The 21,647-nt window shown below is 37.5% G+C and overlaps 1 pseudogene; it reads right to left on the bottom strand.

The window, feature by feature from the left end:
- Positions 1-13,986: 13,986 nt before the first annotated feature.
- Positions 13,987-21,408, bottom strand: LOC148071572 (tumor necrosis factor alpha-induced protein 2-like; annotated as a pseudogene).
- Between the last annotated feature and the right edge of the window lie 239 nt (positions 21,409-21,647).

The following is a 21,647-nucleotide window of genomic DNA, read 5'->3' as shown; positions in this document are numbered from 1 at the left end:
ATTTGTTTATTTTGTATTTTTATTATTTCCATATTGGTTCTTTACATTTTTTATATTTTTTTTTTATTTCTACTTTTAATATATATTTTATTTCTTCTTTAGTTTATTTAAATCTAGATCAGTTTTAGTTTTAATCTAAATGAGCTAATTTTTATTGTTAGTGTAGTTTAAGTTTTTAGGTTCATTCTTAGTTTTTGTTTGCTTATTTTTTCATTTTTCTTTTCTTTTTCGCTTTGATTTACCCGGGGCGTCCCCCATTTAGGACATAAAACCAGGAATCCCCACATCAGTTTCACCAATACTGTTCACTGTTCATTCATTGCTCATTCCATTCATTCCATTCATACATCAACCTCCTTTTTAGACACAACATCTTTTTATGTTACCTGTCCTTTGGGCTACTGTTGTCTGATCATCTCAAAGATCACCTTGATCCAACTCCCCCTGTTTAACTACGCCGTCTCTGCTGTAGTCCTTCTTGTGGAACCTGTGAGAGTCTTAAGATGTTATTTTACCAGGTTTTCTTTAAATGATGGTGTCACTGTTCTGCACTGGTGTTGGTGCCACCCCCTGCTGTGTCACATTCCAGGTATCTCCACCTGAATGCTTATTTAAATCTGGATCATCCATGACCTTTGTTAGGTCATTTTAAGGCTTCCGGTCTCCTTCAACTGTAAAAGGAGAACTAGACATATTCGTTAAATACAAGAAAAACATACAACTTTTCTTTCTGCAAAATTGAAACTGGGGTGTTATGTTGTCTGACCTCACCTGTGCTGAACTTTGGAAATCATTCCTTTACCATTGAATTAAAACCTACATCTATTTTATATGAAACCTTTCAAGTCATTTTTCAAGTGAATGTCACCACTATTTATTTATGTTGCGAAGACTTCCCTGTCAGAACCATGTCTTCTAAATGAGATTGTAAATCATTGTACAGTAAGGATGAAAGAGTAACCATTTTCACTTTCATTGATAAATTCAACTTCTGTAATTAACAAATTCCTGATAAAAAACATCTCATGGGCTTTGTAATGCAATGTTTTTTCAAAGCCAACTAGAATCTTCTGTGCATCACCGTCTTGCCCAAAAAAACATCTTTCCTTTTGACCAATTGTTTTTATCATTAATTACATTAGAGACCTTTCTTAGATGACCATTTCAGCAACTGATTCACACCTCCACTTCTACAATCTGATTCACACCTTCATTACTACTCAAAATTCTTCTCCTTACCTACATCTTACAACTGGACACAGGAGTCACTTTCTCCATGAGCCTGACATCATCTTCCCCACTGCAACACGGCTCATGTCGCATTGTTTACAACCTGTGGAATGTCAGCAGGGGTCTGTGTCCTTTGTTTTAACTGTCCTCACAACACAACTCGCTCCAGCCTCTGTGTAGCTGATTTAAAACATCTCCTTTCCTGTAATTACACAACTTAACACATTCAGTTAGAAATAGCCTTAAAAAATGGAATTATTTTGTCTTGTTGCTACTGTATCATTTTTAGCTATTCTTTTATGCTACCATTAGTTTGATGAGGGCTGAGGATTCATATCAGGTAGGGGGGTGAAAGCAGATTTATGCATTATTGTATTTTAGGCTGTTAAATAATGCTGAAGATAGAAAGGACATTCATTACTCCAGTGATCTGGTTGCCCACATGAATAACAACAGTCGTCGTGTGGTGTGAAATACTGTGGGGCTGCAGTAATTGGTGGCCGTTGTGCCATTTGTTTTTCTTTCTGTCTTTCCTTGACCGGTTGACGAAGCTCAGAGAGTTTTGTTTTATTCAATTGTCTCATGTCATTTTTGTCACATTCTTCTTGTTCTTTCAATTCTTCGATAAACATCTTAACATAATGGCTTAAATATTCTTCCCATTCTATTATAGATTTTTTATCCAATCCTACTATAGCCTCTAAACGGTTTCTTACAGAAGTTGGGCATCCCTTTACAATTGCCCCCCTGAAGAGTGCAAGGTGACTGTCAGTTAGTGGACCACCCAGTTGTTCCTCCCACTTAGTCCTATAACGTGTTACATATTCACTACCACTTTCTTCATTTTTGTACATGCATGACGTTAGTTCATTCACATCCACCTTTGTAGGGAACGCCTCCCTCATGGCCAGCCATATATGTCTTGAATGATGAGAGAATGGTGTTTGATGAGGCTCGCATTCTGTTCCTGCTTCTTCCTCTATTTTTGACACTTTATCAGCACCCACACATGCTGTAACAATTTGTCTCCAATCTCCAATAGCCAATACAATTCCTGTCATATTGTTGCAAAAAACATTAATCCACGGACCTGCTCCTCTTTCCAACGGAGGAAGTTTTTCTTTCAGACATTGTACATCCATCATACTTGCTGAGACATAATCAGTATAATCCCTCCTTCTTCCACTTTTCACCACTAAAGGAAATTGTCCAGAAAGGCTTGTTCCTAATCCATCTGATCTTTCTTTTAGTGTCCCTTTCTCACCTTTTCTAGTTTTTACTGTATATTTAGAAGGTTTCAATGGCGTGCCTGGGTCAAGTTTATACTTACAATATTTGTCTAGTTCTTCATCCTCACTGCTGCTTTCTTCCTCGCTGTACTTTTTCTTTTTCAATTTATCTGCTTTGTCCTTTGCTTTTTTACGCAACTTTTCTATGGTTTCTAGTGCACTTGTCAGGGCTGCACTCACATCTTCATCTTCTTTATTTTGTCCTTGTCTAATTGCCATTTCAACTGATCTGTTAAGTGTTTTTTCTGCTGTGTCTAACAGATCTCTTGTGAGATTTTCTTGCCTGTGTGTTATTATTGCTACATTATCCATAATCTCTTTTACATTTATCATTTTTGTTTTATCTATTTCATTACCATCTTGATCCATCATCAGCTGCCCTCCTGTAACATTGAACACTGGAGCCTGGGTGTTCACTTTTTCTTTCATTACCATTTTTTGCAATCTATCAGACAACATTTGTGAGTTTACATTTTGGTTTCCACCTTCTAGGTAAGGTGGTGGTGAATCAGTTTTTTCAGTTACATTATTTTCATCAACAACTTCCTTTTTAACAGCTTTCACTGGTGCCATCACTTCAGTATTTAACTTTATTTTTACCATTTCCATAATCACAAAAAATCTGTCTCTATCGGTTTTAGTTTTTTCTAACAAAGCCAGTCTGTATTTTTCACTAAACAACATGCTTGTTTTTCTCCTCCTAATGACTTCAAGTTCAAGATTAATATTTTTCACATTTTCACCAAGAATATCTTCTTCAGGCATAGGCATGCCCCAATCAGGCAGATTTCCAACCTTCCTTTGCTCTTTAGCCCATTTATACCAGTTTTTCACAACATTTTTCCGATCCAACGGAGCAATTTTTTCCACATAAGAACTTACAGAGCGAAACAATACAGCACCACATGATCCTATTCCACGAGACTGCCATTTTAACCGCAGTTCAGATAACTCCATTTCTTCTTTTTATTTATTTTGTTTTTCCTTATTTTTAATTAATTTTTATTTTATTTATTTTTACACCAATTGTTCGTCTCCCTCTCTATATGAGAACTGTCACGCTTGAATACCTATATTATAATCCCAAACTTTATTATGACATGACAATCAAACAAAGTTATTTTTACCCTTATTTTGTTAAAAAAACTCATAGAACTTACAAGAAAAAACTCTTTTTTAAACCCAATAGAAACTGAAGAATTTCTTTCCACAAAACTTGAAAAAACACGTATTAGCATTAACGTCGCATTTAGTCAAGAAAGTCGTTATTTTTTTTTATCACAATATAGGTACTCACTATGCAACCAACGTAACATAAGAAACAACAAAAGTATTTCAACCCTTGTCAAAAAACTTGCGGCATCAATCCTCGCAAGAAAATGCTTTTTAAAACAAAAAACATGCTTGAATACTTATATTATAATGACCAAAAATCTATTAAAAAAAAACTTGTGATATAAAATTCACAAGCAAAAAACGCTTTTTTCAACCAATAGAAGTCCACGGCAGTTGACCGTAAAACTACTTTTATAAATAACTCCAAGTAAGCCGTTTTTTCCCTTTTTTAAAAATAAACTCGCAGCATAAAACTTACAAGAAAAAAACCTCTTTTTTAACCAATAGAAATTCAAGAAAGCTTATCTATAAATTTCTTCCCAAAAAACTTAAAAAACACACATTAGCGTTAACGTTGTATTTAATCAAGAAAGTGTTTTTATTTTTTATCATAATATAAGTACTCACTAGTCAGCGTAACCATACCCAGAAACTCGATTATTTAACCAAGAAAAGCCTTTTTTTTTAAAACATTCCGTTCGTACTCTCGGGGGTTAAGCCTCTCTAAAAGGGTGAATTAAATGCCTTTAAAACGTGCTAATAGAGATATATTTGTCACTCGACAGAATCCCCGGCCAATTTTGTTCTGTCTGTGATTACTTTATGTGCCGAGAATCGTAACGGAAAACCAAAACCAAAACAACAAGTTATATGTTCGTTTGCTTTACAAGCGGAATCAACGCACAACCCATCCACTCACACAGCTTCGGACATCGATCAACTCAGCCAGACGAAACTAAATGCAGAAATCAAATAAAAGGCTTTCTGCTTACCTTATCTTTGTCCCGTTCGTCCGGCTGAGAAAAAACTTCAGTCAGTCGCCATTCCTCTTTCCAAGAATCTCCAAAACAAATCCGGGTCACGGCACCATTTAAAACGGATAAAACCGGAGTCCGTTACCGTCGCTCCAACACGACGTCACCTCCGGGTCTTAATACTTTGCTTTATGGAGAAAAAAGGATCAATTCAGAGTGTACGGTCGTTTATTCACCGCTTCAAAACAAACAAACATAGAAACTTTTACGATCGATCGGACTCGCTCTTTGCCGGCAGCTGTACAGGTCAATAGCTCCGGGAAAGACGGTCTCTGGTTATGGGTTGTCTCTACATTTAAGGGAAAGTTTCCTGTCCAGGGGGCGTCTGTTCCGGGGCAGTGGTTCTTTTATGTTAACTCCTGTTTCGAGTCACCTGGAGAGTAACTTCCTTCCTTGCCTGTTGTGTGGGCAAGTTCCTTTGTCTTCCAGCCCCCCTCTTTTGGGTGTGTTCCGTGTTGCCCTTTTGTTTCACGTCCACAGGTGTGAACTGAGCAGACAGACAGTCCTTCATTAAATCGCTGAATAATCTCTAGTCTGTTTCAAGCTACCCTTGACACAGTGTATATCAGTATGAAAGTGAAATGTTGGTTGTGAATGTGTATTTAAACGTTTAAGCTCTTAGATGAGGCTAGTATTTTATACTCTATATTTTGATCATCTTTTTAGCATTAATTTAACTTATGGCGTATACGTATAGTGTAGAATAATTTCCAATCTAACAATTGTGATTGAATTTTTCCTTATTACTCGAAAACAACTTATTTAGGAGTAGTTTTCCGTTTTTCCCCGTTTTGTTTTTCTAATGGTGTCCAGCAGGGGGCAGTATCTCTGGTGTGACGCTAAAGTTTAAACCCAATTTACTTAATTAAATCTTGTTTTTTATTATATTCATGTTTTTGGTGCTGTTTCTTATTGTTAAATAATGTTTGTTTTTTACTATTATTTAAAGAATAGTGTCGCTACTCTCAGTCTGAAACGTGTTATGTCCATAAAGATCATTATTATTAATAATCATTGAGAAGCTCGAAAAGAACATGTGAGGAAATATCGTATTTGGTAATAAGTTTTTATCCATCTATTACAAATTTTTACATCATTTGGCTGCAGCAAACATAGATTAAAAATGTAAAATGACTTCATTTTCAATTTCACGTAGAGAAACCAAACAGGAACACAACAAATTAGAACCGATTGAAGATCCAAATGTTTTTTTTTTATAAAATAAGAATAACTAAACATGAGGAAAAAGTTGTTGTTGTTGGGAAGAAATGTCTATTTTCTGTTTTGTATTTACTTAATTATCCATTTACCATGAAACCTGAAAATTGAATCTTGTTTTTAATCATATTCCTTTTTGGTGCTGTTCTGGGTGCTGCTGCTCTCCTGCAGAAGATCCTGGAGGTGGATATAAATCTGCCGGTGGTGAAGGTCGAGCAGATGACCCGCCGCTCCTGATTCCATTTCTGGCGTCAGTCTCACAAGCTTAGTTTGAACGTCAGTCTGAACAGCTAGTAGATGCTTTTCAAGGTTCGTATCATCTTTCACTTCCATCCCTTTGAACTGTTGATCCACAAATGTGTCAATGACTTTTATTTCCTCCTTAGGATCTTCATCATCTGATAGTAGAAATCCTTGTCCTGCGACGACAACTTCCGCCACTGTAGAAACAGGAAAACAGGTTGTCAAACAAGAGCTTTTGGGACTTGTACAAATCTGGCTGTGTTTTAGACACTCACCATGTGCCCCAGGATGGTGTTGGTCTCTGCACTGTCTTTAGGCTTCATCGTGTTTTTCACTTTCTCCCTGTTCTCCCTCATGAACACCATGAAGGCGTTCAGGGTCTCTTGACATAGGGTGGTTTTTTGCCACAACCGCATCAGATCATTGACAACATTAGATCAATTTTATGAGTGAAGGTTGCATTTTTGGAAAAGTAAAAAAAGCGAGAGAACTAACTGGGAAGTGCAGGCCGGAGGAAGAGAAGGAGCGAAGCCGGAGGTCGGCTGGACGTTCTGGTTGTTGCTGGAATGAGATAGAAAATGATATTTAGAATCAGAATTAATATTAAAAAATGTACAAAAAGGAGACAAAGCTTGTGTGACACTTACAAAAAGGCGAGAGGGTTCATGGTTGGCACTGCTGGAACATTCTGGAGACACAAACACAAAGAAGGTCATGAACAGCTACTACATCAACAGTTGACAGTTGATCAGCCACTGACCTGCTGTTGGAAAACAACGTGTTGTTCGTACGTGTTTCCATGTAAGAAGGGATGAGCCATCATCGGTGGAAGCTGCACCCAGAACCCCGGGGGGGCGCCAACGTCGATCCATCTCCCTCCTGTCTGGACCGGATGGTTCTGCCCGACAGTGTTCTCCGACAGCACCGGTCTATACGACACGGCACTGTCGGGGCTCCACATTGTAGCGGGTTGATGTCGTACGTTGTCGTGTCGACAAGTCCGGAGGTCGAGTCTTTTCGTGGCTCCAGGGCCTCGACTTCATCGAGGAGTTTCATCAACTCCTCAAAGTCAATTTGAGGAGCAGAGTTGGAATCTGACGGAAGATCCCCGAACATTTCCTGGAGCGTTGAGAGGACAGTGTCCAACTCTTCGCTGGGATCGGTCCACGCCGGAGAGAAACGGCTCGGATTCGGAACAACGAAGTCCATCGTGGAAAGCATCTGTGAAATAGTTAGAAAATGTCATTTATAATTCTTTAATAAATACTCTGAGCAGAAACGTGTCTTTACCTTCTTCAGACGTCTGGAGATACAAGGTGTAAAATATTCTGTTGAACCTGAGATGAAGACAGAAAAAGGAAATTAAAAATATTGCCAGTGGCTCATAAATTAAAGTGTAAGGTGCTAATTTGACAAGGTTTATATTTAACACTTAATGAATGAACAGTTGAGAGCAGCTAGAAATGCAGTATATGTTGTCAGGTGCATTATTATGGGCTGTTTATGATCCAATCCACTGATAAAAATCTAAATATTACATGGATTAACACAAAAAACAATGGATAAATATTTATTATTACAGTTCAGATGTCATTTTGAAAATATATTAAGCTAATAATTCAATCACATGACTTGTTTAATGTTGTTTTTTTATTTTAAAGTAATCAACTTGAATTCATTTTGACACACTTACAGTCTTTATAATTTATTTCAACCTAATACTGGGGAAATTGACCATTTATAGTAAATAAACACATACAGTGTATCTTTATTGATAAATAAGTACAAATAAGTTTCAGATCAAATATTTTTTAACCAAAATTAAAACATAAACCTTAACTGTTGAAACAACACTTTCTAGGCAACATGTATTATTGTGATGTTACTATGATCTATCTATGGTAATAAACTGTACAATTATTTTCCTACTTGTACAAATAAATACATTTATATTTATAATATCTCTTGCTGTTTTAATAAACATGTCAAAGTAATTAAGTTAATGCGTAATTCAAACGACTCATATACATTTAAATTACATTAAAAGTATATATACCATATATATATGGTATATATATACCATCTCTAGCCTCAAATCTGCAGGTGGCGTAGTTTAAAGTAACTTACTACTTCAACCAGGTGTCACCTCTCAGTGTCTACTCTCTGTGTCATCTCTCCCTGAAGCCCATCAACTTCCATCTCTCTGCCTCTGCACTACCACTTAGTCTGAAGCAACATGAAAATATTACTGTTTATAAATATACAAATATGTACATAGTTCACATTTTTTATGGTCTTCAGTTTTCCCATGGAATTATAATAACAGCGAAAGCTGCTCTGTTTACAAAGTTATCCCATCCTTCCTTGTGACAAAAAAGTCACCTGATCAAAATGCATTCTGTAAGAAACTGACAGTTTTTTCTTTTTTCCTCATATTCCTCATCAAATGACTGATGCAAAAAAAAGAAGGAAAACATTGGGACATCATTCATTGATAGTCAACTCACCTCCGCTTTTGCTCATCAACTTTCATCTCTCCCAGTAACTGTTGTTCCGCTTTGTCTAGACAAACAAACCATGTCTTTTAATCACTAAAAAAACTGTTATTATAATTCCATGGGAAAACTGAAGACCATAAAAAATTTGAACTATGTACATATTTGTACGTTAATAAACAGTAATGTTTTCATGTTGCTTCAGACTAAGTGGAGCGGAGTGCAGAGGCAGAGAGATGGAAGTTGATGGGCTTCAGAGAGAGATGTCACAGAGAGTAGACACTGAGAGGTGACACCTGGTTGACGTAGTAAGTTACTTTAAACTACCCCACCTGCAGATTTGAGGCTAGAGATGGCAACACCGAGCAGCAAGCTGTGTGTGTCCGTTATTTAGCTAAAGGGAGTGTGAAGGAGGCCTTTATTGTGTCGACGTGATATAAAATGCATCAGACCTTCGGTAAGTATCACCTTTTCCAATTGAGTCCATCTTAGTTCTGCTTTAGGCACTTTTTTGCTAAAAAATCCCACAACTGATCCAACGTCACTCAACACACATGTCAATAAAAACTACTTTTAATGTGATTTTGAATGTATATGAATCGTTTGAATTACGCAATAACTTTATTACTTTGACATGTTAACTAAAACAGCAAGAAATATTATAAATATAAATGTATTTATTTGTACAAGTAGGAAAATAATTGTACAGTCTATTACCCCAGATCATTGTTAGTAACATTCCAATAATACACGTTGCCTAGAAAGTGTTGTTTCAACAGTTAAGGTTTATGTTTTAATTTTGGTTAAAAAATATTTGATCTGAAACTTATTTGTACTTATTTATCAATAAAGATCCACTGTATGTGTTTATTTACTGTAAATGGTCAATTTCCCCAGTATTAGGTTGAAATAAACTATAAAGACTGTAAGTGTGTGAAAATTAATTCAAGTTGATTACTTTAAAATAAAAAAACAACATTAAACAAGTCATGTGATTGAATTATTAGCCTAATATATTTTCAAAATGACGTGAACATTTATCCATTGTTTTTTGTGTTAATCCACATAATATTTCGATTTTTATCAGTGGATTGGATCATAAACAGCCCATAATAATGCACCTGACAAGATATACTGCATTTCTAGCTGCTCTCTACTGTTTGTTCATTAAGTGTTAAATATAAACCTTGTCAAATTAGCACCTTACACTTTAATTTATGAGCCATTGGCAATATATTTTAAATTTCTTTTTCTGTCTTCATCTCAGGTTCAACAGAGTATTTTACACCTTGTATCTCCAGACGTCTGAAGAAGGTAAAGACACGTTTCTGCTCAGAGTATTTATTAAAGAATTCTAAATGACATTTTCAAACTATTACACGGATGATTTCCACGATGGACTTCGTTGTTCCGAATCCGAGCAGTTTCTCTCCGGCGTGGACCCTCAACGCTCCAGGAAATATTCGGGGATCTTCCGTCAGATTCCAACTCTGCTCCTCAAATTGACTTTGAGGAGTTGATGAAACTCCTCGATGAAGTCGAGGCCCTGGAGTCACCGGTGCTGTCGGAGAACACTGTCGGGCAGAACTATCCGGTCCAGACAGGAGGGAGATGGATCGACGGTGGCGCCCCCCCCCCCCCCCCCGGGGTTCTGGGTGCAGCTTCCACCGATGATGATTCATCCCTTCATACATGGAAACACGTACGAACAACACGTTGTTTTCCAACAGCAGGTCAGTGGCTTTTCAACTGTCAACTGTTGATGTAGTAGCTGTTCATGACCTTCTTCGTGTTGGTGTCTCCAGAATGTTCCAGCAGTGCCAACCATGAACCCTCTCGCCTTTTTGTAAGTGTCACACAAGTTTTGTCTCCTTTTTGTACATTTTTTAATATTAATTCTGATTCTAAATATCATTTTTCTATCTCATTCCAGCAACAACCCACACTTAACTCATAACATAGATCTAATGGCAATGATCTGATGTTCCACCAGATGCTGTGGGGCCAGAAAACCCTATGTCAAGAGACCACCGAACGCCTTCATGGTGTTCATGAGGGAGAACAGGGAGAAAGTGAAAAACACGATGAAGCCTGAAGATGCAGAGGCCAACACCCTCCTGGGGCACATGGTGAGTGTCTAAAACACAGCCAGATTTGTACAAGTCCGAAAAGCTCTTGTTTGACGACCTGTTTTCCTGTTTATACAGTGGCGGAAGTTGTCGTCGCAGGACAAGGATTTCTACTATCAGATGATGAAGATCCTAAGGAGGAAATAAAAGTCATTGACACATTTGTGGATCAACAGTTCAAAGGGATGGAAGTGAAAGATGATACGAACCTTGAAAAGCATCTACTAGCTGTTCAGACTGACGTTCAAACTAAGCTTGTGAGACTGACGCCAGAAATGGAATCAGGAGCGGCGGGTCATCTGCTCGACCTTCACCACCGGCAGATTTATATCCACCTCCAGGATCTTCTGCAGGAGAGCAGCAGCACCCAGAACAGCACCAAAAAAGGAATATGATTAAAAACAAGATTCAATTTTCAGGTTTCATGGTAAATGGATAATTAAGTAAATACAAAACAGAAAATAGACATTTCTTCTCAACAAAAACAACTTTTACCTCATGTTTAGTTATTCTTATTTTATGAAAAAAAACATTTGGATCTTCAATCGGTTCTAATTTGTTGTGTTCCTGTTTGGTTTCTCTACTTAAAATTGAAAATGAAGTAATTTTACATTTTTAATCTATGTTTGCTGCAGCCAAATGATGTAAAAATGTGTAATAGATACATAAAAACTTTTTACCGAATACGATCTTTCCTCACATGTTCTTTTCGAGCTTCTCAATGATTATTAATAATAATGATCTTTATGGACATAACACGTTTCAGACTGAGAGTAGCGACATTATTCTTTAAATAATAGTAAAAAACAAACATTATTTAACAATAAGAAACAGCACCAAAAACATTAATATAATAAAAAACAAGATTTAATTAAGTAAATTGGGTTTAGACTTTGGCGTCACACCGAGGTACTGCCCCCTGCTGGACACCATTTGAAAAACAAAACGGAAAACTACTCCTAAATAAGTTGTTTTCGAGTAATAATGCAAAATTCAATTACAATCGCTGTTTATTAACTAATCTTTATCTACTAGGTTCTGGTAGTGAGTGATACATGGGCGAAAAATTAGGTGAAATAAGGCGGCATTAGCTTAGCTACATGCTAACGTCATGCTACAGAGGTTGGATTAAATAAACGAATAAGCTTCGAAAATAATAAGCCAAATTGATAGATTTATTAAACCATATCGACGATAGTGAGATGTTTATTTCCCCGTGTAGCGACACAAGGATCTCAACAGGATAAAAAGGTTGTCGTGGTCAACGTTGACAAGTGTAACGGCTAGTTTTAGTGTTAGCCGCGTGACAAGTACAACCTTGAATCAAAAACTTCGAAGAGAAGGTAACAAACAAATCTTTTAAGAAATGAAACAAATAAACAACAAAAAACGGTCACTCACGGAACATCGAGTCCTCACCGATGTACGAAAACATGCCGGCGATGACACCTGCAAGTGGACGAACGCTCGCTTCTGATTGGCTGACACCTGAACCTGCGTCAATGATGACGTACACGAGGCCTTTAATGCGTCTTTATCGAAGCGATATAAAAGGTAATTTCCACCTGGATTTACCGTATTTCGCATCGGACCTTCGGTAAGTATCACCTTTTCCAATTGAGTCCATCTTAGTTCTGCTTTAGCCACATTTTTGCTAACAATCCCACAACTGATCCAACGTCACTCAACACACACGTCAATAAAAAATACTTTTAATGTAATTTAAATGTAAATGACTCGTTTGAATTAGGCAGTAACTTAATTACTTTGACATGTTAATTAAAACAGCAAGAGATATTATAAATATAAATGTATTTATTTGTACAAGTAGTACAATTATTGTACAGTTTATTACCACAGATCATTGTTAGTAACATCACAATAATACACGTTTCCTAGAAAGTGTTGTTTCAACAGTTAAGGTTTATGTTTTAATTTTGGTTTAAACATATTTTATCTGATCAATAATCTGTTGTACAGATGATTTCAACAATGGACCTCGTCACTATCGATCTGAGCAGCTTCTCGTCCGAGTGGACTGATCCCAGCACGGAGTCGGACACAGTCCACTCCACGTTCCTGTCCATGATCGGGGACCTTCCGTCTGCTCCTGATTTGGACTCTGCTGCTCAAGACGATCTGCTCTTGCTCAAACTCATTGAAGAGGTTGATGTCGAGCAGTTAGAGAAAGACTTGACCTCAGAGTTCAAGATGACGACGGCCCCTGAAACCCACCCCTTCCAATGTGGAGCCACGACGGTTCCATCGTTTGGACGAGTGCTGTCAGAGAACACACTAAGGCACTACCATCAAGTCCCAGCTGGGTTGACTTGGGTCAACAGTGGAGTCCCCCCAGGGTTCTGGGTTCAGCCGCGACCAGCTGTGGAAGTCATGAGCCCGCTCGTCTTTTTGTTAGTGTCACACATGTTCATATCCAACTCCACGTCTTAAATATCGTCTTGAAATTAACTTTCCTTTTCATTCTAGCAACAATCAGAACATCAGGTCGACCTCCAGCTGCGCTCCTTCTCCACCTCAGGCCTGCTCTTCCACGTTAGTCCTCACGTTTGATTCATCTAAATGCACACTTAACTCATAACATAGATCTAATGGCAATGATATGATGTTCCACCAGATGCTGTGGGGCCAGACCGTACGTCAAGAGACCAGCGAACGCCTTCATGGTTTTCATGAGGGAGAACAGGCAGATGGTAAAAAACACCATGAAGCCGAAAGATAGTGCCGAGACCAACACCATCCTGGGGCACATGGTGAGTGTCTAGAACACAGCCAGATTTGAACAAGTCCGAAAAGCTCTTGTTTGACGACCTGTTTTCCCTGTTTCTACAGTGGCGGAAGTTGTCGTCTCCAGACAAGGATTTATACTATGGGATGGCAAAGGATGAGAGAAGAATCCACGCCGAGAAACACCCAGACTGGTCGGCGGGCAATAATTATGTAAATAACTTTATTTTCTCTCTTTCTCTTTTGGTAAGTGTTTTGTTAATCTTTTTGTTTCTCTGTGTGCAGGGAAGGAAACACAAGAGGGAGAGAAAGAAGAAGAATCTTATCATCTAAAGCCGCCGTTTTAACTGCTGTACATATGTTGAGTGTATATAAATTATTTTTAATCAAAAAGTATTTTTGAATGCAGCAGATGATGTTGTCTACATCAGGGCTCGACAACCTTTATTGTGTAAAGAGCCATTTACGGGTCGTGTCCCGCCAAAATAAAACTCTGTTTGACGGATAAACTGAATCCTAAAAAGCTAATAGTCCTATAAAGTATATTTTACAAAAACAGGAAAACTTATTAAACTTATTAAATTTGAAGGAACACTTGCAGGATATGAGAAATTGTCCCTTTCTCTTGTCCCTTGATTTTAAAAATGAAACGCAAGACAATCCGTTCTCTTTTCTAAAAAAAAAAAAAGTCCACCCTTTATTCCAAACATTTTTAATTTAGAAAAAACATAAGTATTTTCAAATATTTACAATGTACAAGTTGCCTTGTAAACAATACACAACATTTGCAAATATTATATTAAGAAATATACACTTTTATTTTCAAATATCATCCCTTAAAAATATTGTGGCCACATGAGCAAGAACATAAATTAATTACAATTTCAAGGGATTAATCTGCAGTATTTATTGGAATTTGGAATGATAATTTTAAAGAAGAAAACATGAGTAGGGGACACTTTGATTTCTCTTAACGTATCGTTCAGAATACTTTTCACCGTCTGTCGGTCCTCCCTGGAGATGTTTGTCTTGAGTTTCAGTAGAGCGGACACGCGTTTTTCACTGGAAAGAAATGGACACGATTCGATAAATGACAGGTTATTCTAAAATGGCATCGATCTTTTGGTCTGGACTTTATACTCGTCCTGATAAAGTGGGGATACGAGGAGGCCAGTGTGACGACTTGCATCTGTATGGCCGGAACATCCTGGAGGCTCAACACTCCCGCAATCATGTCCAGGTATTCCTTCAGCCAGTTTTCTTTGGACCCCTGCACACACATGTTTTAATAAGCTTTTAATTATCTCTTTGAAAAGTTAAATTAAATGTTTTTTTTATATTGAAAAGTTGAATTTATTTTAATTGAAAAATCTTTTTCAATAATTAGTATATTTAAAGGTAAGTAAGTAAGTAAGTGTTATTTGTAAAGCGCTTTTCGAGGCTAGACCATGAATAGCTCTTAAAGTAAGAACCAGAAATTTCAAATTGATCTTGAAAGAAACTGGCAGCCATTGAGAAACTGACAGCCATTGAAGAGTTTTAAGGATTGGAGAAATGTGAGTTCTTCTACTAGAGTGGGTCAGAATTCTTACAAAAATGTATTGCATGAAACCAAACACACCCTGTTTCATTTTACAATATCGGTTTTCATGGCATCAATCATAATGTCATCAGCAAAGGGACAATGAAATCCCGCGAGATTCTGGCGATAACTGAGGACGAGAGGATACACTCAACATATAAAGGTCATTTATATTATAGTTCAATTGGTAGCCTTTTAAATAACTATAAATATAATGAATGTTTATGTTTTGTTTAGGCTACGATTAAAAATAAAAAAAGAAATCAAAAAATGTATTTTTGAATTATTGGAATTAAAATATCAAACTCTACAGTAAAAAAACAATTAATTAATTTTGAAAGTATTCAAAAAATTGTAACCACAAAATCAACCTTTCGATATATACACATTATTGAATTCAATTATTTAAAAGAAACAATTAAATGCTTAAACAACAACATTTCAATAAAAACAAGTTTAAGGTTAAATTCAACATATTCTAATGTCACTGAACTACGTCCATAGTTTCACCACAGTTTCTCACCTGATCACTGAACCAACGTTGTAAAGTGTCGGCGTCGCTCGTCACTCTGTCGAAGGCCTCCTGCTGCTGAGCCCGACTCCTCAGCTTCACGTCTCCCTTCAGCAGCCGTCTGACGTATTCCACCGTCACCTCCTGGTGCAGCTGTCCGATCAACTCCTGAAGACACGGATCATGAGTCTTAGCTCGTGAAAACCTTTTTTTTTTTAGCTCTTTTTTATTACCTGGTGAGAAGATTCAGGGGATGATCATCTTGTCGAACGTTGACGAGTGCAGCCAATCGTGGGTTCCAAGCTTTCTGTGGTTTGGCTGGGGCGACACAAGTGATGGATTTTTATTTTGATCACCTGTACGTCTGTTATTGACACTCACCTTGAGCGCCTGGTGGACCGGGCTCAGTAGGAACTGGTGCGCCGATTGTTTCATGTCGGCCAGGACGCTCATGCATCTCTCTCGAACGTCGTCCAGGATCATGGAGCTCTTCTTCAAAATAAAATCCCTGCAGACACATGACAGTTGAGTCACATGACCACCTCGCGGTCACACCCTGAAGTCGGAGGCTCCACCTGAATTGTTGAATCCATCCGAGGTTGGCTTTGATGAACGGTTTTCTGCTCCACTTGTTTTGCTTCATGACGTCCTCCTGGAAGTCCTTGAAACTAAAACATTAATTCATTTGAATCTTTTTTCTTTTGACGTGAGAGACGTTACCTGCACAGCGAGTCGCTCAGTTCAAGTTATACACTGGACCTTCTCTCTATCACCCACGACCATTCCCGCTGAGGTCAGCATTCCGTTGATGAGCTGAAGTGTGAAAATGAAGTCATGGTTTGAAACGTTACCGCTACTAGATTTAGCCAAAAGAATCCTTTTTTTTCAAATACCTGAATGATGTCATAGGACATGGTGAAGCTTCCGTCCTTCTTTGTCGGCTCGCTTTTCCACGATTCCCTCGCTTCCGCCAGGACTTGACTGATGAACGTCGTCATCTCTGCCTGATCAAACCAAAAAAAGCTTGATACGTTATCAATCACGAGTTATGATTAAATCCTACAATCTTAGGTGTATAAATAGAAAAGTGTTAAAGATCAACCGAGACATCTTATCTATAAAAACATTTGTTCCAAAGGTTGTTAAAGTCATAATACGTAAGTTTGAAAAAAAAAATGTTGGCTCCCCCTGTGTCAGAAAAATATAACTGCAATGCTGTCAAATCAGTCAACCATGCCTGTTCAAAATGACAACAATCGAACAGAAAATACATTTGAAAAAAAAAGGTTTTAAGAAAGAACTTTTTTTTAAATACTTTTTTAATTTGTAGGTATTTTAACTGTGTATTGTTTTGTTGTTTAAGCGCTTTGTGACCCTGGTTTATGGAATAGGGAAATTCAGATTTTTTAATTATTGGAATCAAAATATCAAACTCTATATGTAAAAAAAACAATTCATTAACTGTGAAAGTATTTTTTAAAAATGTATTAAATAATTCAATAACTTTGTGTAGTTTTGTCTCTCAGGACAAACCTGATGATGAATGAATAATGAATGGAAATTACTTTTGTCTTGCCCATCAAAGTTGTCTTCAATGAAACGATTCACTAGTTACTAAATTAAGTCATATTGTAAGGGGTGGAGTCAATTTATACAACTTATATTTATAATAAACAAATGGTAAATTACATGTTTTTTCTTGTCTTGGCCACCTGAAACAAAATAACAATGCTTGGAAAATGTTTGTTTTTTTATCTTATTCTTCAATAATGTTTTACAAGCTTATATTACTGTGTAGTTAATGTGTAAATATACCTGTTGTTTGCTCAGGTACTGCTCCTGCAGCGACGCCACCATGTGGTCAGGCAGCAGACTTCCTAGACCTTCAAAGTTGATCTCTGGCGCCAAAAGAGGGTTCTTAAACAGTCTTATAGAATAAGAAGATTATATTGATAAATATAAAATCACTTTTGTCTTGCCCATCAAAGTTGTCTTCAATGAAACGATTCACTAGTTACTAAATTAAGTCATATTGTAAGGGGTGGAGTCAATTTATACAACTTATATTTATAATAAACAAATGGTAAATTACATGTTTTTTCTTGTCTTGGCCACCTGAAACAAAATAACAATGCTTGGAAAATGTTTGTTTTTTTATCTTATTCTTCAATAATGTTTTACAAGCTTATATTACTGTGTAGTTAATGTGTAAATATACCTGTTGTTTGCTCAGGTACTGCTCCTGCAGCGACGCCACCATGTGGTCAGGCAGCAGACTTCCTAGACCTTCAAAGTTGATCTCTGGCGCCAAAAGAGGGTTCTTAAACAGTCTTATAGAATAAGAAGATTATATTGATAAATATAAAATCACTTTAATTTCCAATTAAAAACAAAGAAGGAAGTTCAAGGTAGGAATAGCATTGGTGGGGAGTTGGACGGGCAACTTACCCAGGATAATAGTCAGTGACCCATTGCAGCAGGAACTTGCAGTCCTCATCCCCCAGCCCGAACTCTGCAATCTCCTCCAAGCCTTTGCTCATTTACTGGTGGTACAGCTCGGCATAGAACTGACAGATGTCCATCTCCGGAGGGTAGCAGCTCTTGACCACCTTCACGACCGTCAGCAGGTCCTCCTTCATCTGCAGGCCCATGCTGTGGATCTTCGCCTGGAGGCAGTTCTGCTTCACCGGACTGCTGAGACCGACGGGTTCTCCATTCGCTCCTCCACCAGGCTGGTGAGCACTTGGTCGTGTTGTTGCCTCCATCTGCTCTGCCTCCAGGATGGCGCCGACCCGGCCATTTGATCCACCAGTTGGTCCTGCTCCTCCTGCAGCTGGACTGCTTTCACGGCGGACACTAACACGGCCGCTTCTTGTTCCCCCTTCAGAGACTCTTAGTCTATATGGTCTGGATCACGAGAGTCTCCAGGATTTTCTGGTCCGAAACAAGCTTGAGGACTTTTTTGTCTTCCTCTGATTGACCAAACAGAAGCTTCTCTTTGTCCACCAGCTGAAGTGCTGCCTCGTAAAAGTGAGATTGCTCCAGGTCTTGGTCAAAAGAGACGACTGGAAGAGAAACAAATAAGTGGTTAGATATTGAGCGTTCCTTCTGACCTTTGCTGACTGGCCATATTTTGGGGAACCTCCAACCTCCGGCTGGGCTTCCCTCTGGGATCGGTGGCACGTGTGACGCCGCTGACCTTGACCGGAGCCTCATTCAAGCCGTTTGCTCTGCAGGAAAACCATAATACAGCGTTTAAATGACAAAAGGGTTTTTTCCATTCATACATGATTTTTTCTTACACTTCTGAATATTTTAAGATGCTGAACAATCATTTTTAAGAACAAAAAAACCCATTATTTGCCATTTTTTAACCTCATCTAGAGCCTGATATTTAATTATTGGCACTAAACTGACAAACATTATCAACTTCAACTTCTATCCTCAGCCAGATTTTATGTTAAAATACATTTACATTTACACAGAAATTCAAAACACATTGTTAACGCAAACATCCTACTCACCAGATTTGTTCGTTTTGAGAGGATTCTCTTCCAAGCAGCCTTTGGCTGATGTGAGCTCCTGGAAGTTACAGTCGGGGAAATAACTCTCTGGTCCTCTGAGCGTTGGAGGATTTCTGAGGCTACAGGCTCCTCCCACTTTCCTCCCACCCCTTGCGTGCACACACCCACGCACTCATCGTACTTTCACCTTCACTTTTGTCTCGTTGTTTGCACAAGCATGCTTCTAGTTTTCATGCGGCACCTTCATTCCAGGGCAGCAACATTTGGATGACTTTGCCAGGTGTTATTGTGAATAAAGGTCACAATTTAAATCCAAGTCAAAGTTTCAGGTCAAACAAAAATTCAATTAATTAATTTCATGCAAGGTCAATAAAAAAACTTTTTTTTCAAGATATCTTTGCATTTATTTTCCTTATTATTTTTGATTTATCTTCGTTTTAGCTTCATGTCATTTTATTACTTCATTTTCATTCAAATTTCGTTTTTTATATTGAGGGGCATTTTTATCCGTCTGAGACTCGGTTTAGATCCTCTACCCTCAAAGAAGTTAACCTTGACTTGACTTTTCACTTTGATTTAAAAAATAAATCAAAAGATCTTCATAGTCGTTTCTCCTTTCAACCTTTTAGAAAATGAAAATAAAACGAGACAAAACTGAAAAGATGTTCCACAGTGTAGTCGGTTTCAAAATAACTTTTAAAAAGTGAACAAATATGCAGTGGTGGAGGTTGTTCACCTTGACCCTGAGACAACACAAGGGATACCACAAACACATTTGTTTTAGGGCCTTCGGGGTCACCTTGACCCCCAGACAACACTAGTTCAAATTCCCGTTCTGGAGACTCTAATTATCTCCATGAACAAAATAAAAATCAAATCATAGCTTTTTATCCATTATATTGTAAATCTAAATAAACAAGGATCAAAAATGAATGATTTGAAAATTATACCTTCAGGGTAATATTATAATCATAGTTATTATATTCAAAAGTTAATACATCTAAAATGCACTTTTTATTTTTATTTGACCGAAAAAGAGAAAATATTGTGTATGAAAATATATATTTATTGACTAGTTTCAGTGCTGGAGAAGCTAATAATATGTAGCGGGTCCCAGCAGGGCCTTCGCTGACAGATATGATAATCCTGGAATTACAATGGACATGAACGACACCGGACCACAAGTGCTCATGAACCAAGTCTCTTGGATTATCTTTATTCACATATTTTCATTAAACTGCAATCGTGACTCTTCCTTTGTTCTTTTTCTTTTGCATTAGCAATGGTTTAAAAACCACTTTCAAAGTACATTTACATAAATGTCAATTTTACAATTTTCCTTTGAAAACAAACCATGTCTTTTAATCACTAATCATTTTCTTGTTATCAATCATTCCTTCACTTCCAACATACACCCTTCATTCTTTCATCAAGAATAATAATCGTACATTATGTACAGTAGATGCCATAAGTGAACACTTAATAAAACAAAATGAATCTCTTTTGCAGTTTAACTCGCCAAAACGGTATAACATATTTATTTCTGCGCGTGCTTTCAACCAGGGCGGCTCCTATAACTGGTCTGAACTTCATAGCACACAAATGCACAATTCAGACTCACACACCACACACACACGACTATTTTAACATATTAAATATTACCGCACAAAAGTCAAGGAGTCAAAAGAAAAATACACACAGAAGCATTTAACTACGGCCACGGACGCCATTTTAGTAATCGCCACGATCATGAACCGCAGCACTTTCTATGTTCACACACATAACTGTCATATCAAAAATCCTTATAAACAGTTTAAAGTAAGAGGAATTAAAGAAAGAGTTCTTAACCAACCTGGAATTACAATGGACATGAACGACACCGGACCACAAGTGCTCATGAACCAAGTCTCTTGGGTTTCACTTGTGCGAAGTATTGCCATGAATACCGTCGCCCGCAAGTGCTGCCACCTTGTGTCCGTTTTCTGCATGGCATTGCACATTTATCTTTATTACACCCTCTTAGTGGGACTAAACAACAAACCAAAAAGTGACAGAAAACATTATATAATAATATCTAAACAAAACACTTTTGTGAGTATCACAAATACATTTAAAATCTCACCAAGGATGAAAACTAGATTTGTTAAAATGAATGATGAATATATTTAAATATAATCTTTATGTCAACAATTTAAATAATAAATATCTATATCAATTTAAAAGAGCCAATACTATGATAAAAAGTGGGTTTGTATCCAGACATTTATACTCAACAGTGTCAAAGGTCGAGCCTGGGAGCAGGAAGTTGATGCAGATTTGACAGACAGTCATTGTTGAGAGAGAGAGGCAGGCGATGAGAATCACTGCGTGAGGAAGGTAACGTTAGCCGACAACAACTTGTTAAATATATCATTTGGATTTTGATTTGGGTGGAACTCCTGTATAACTCCTAGATGGATATCAGAAAGTCCGCAGCAGGGATAAAGCAATGAGGAATGAGAGGTAAGTGAAGTCCTAGCTAGCTAGACAAC

This window comes from Callionymus lyra, chromosome 9 (genome assembly GCF_982586985.1).
Source record: "Callionymus lyra chromosome 9, fCalLyr1.hap1.1, whole genome shotgun sequence".
Lineage (NCBI taxonomy): Eukaryota > Metazoa > Chordata > Actinopteri > Syngnathiformes > Callionymidae > Callionymus > Callionymus lyra.
The sequence above is the reverse complement of the archived record's forward strand: the minus strand, read 5'-3'. Positions and strand labels throughout refer to the sequence as shown.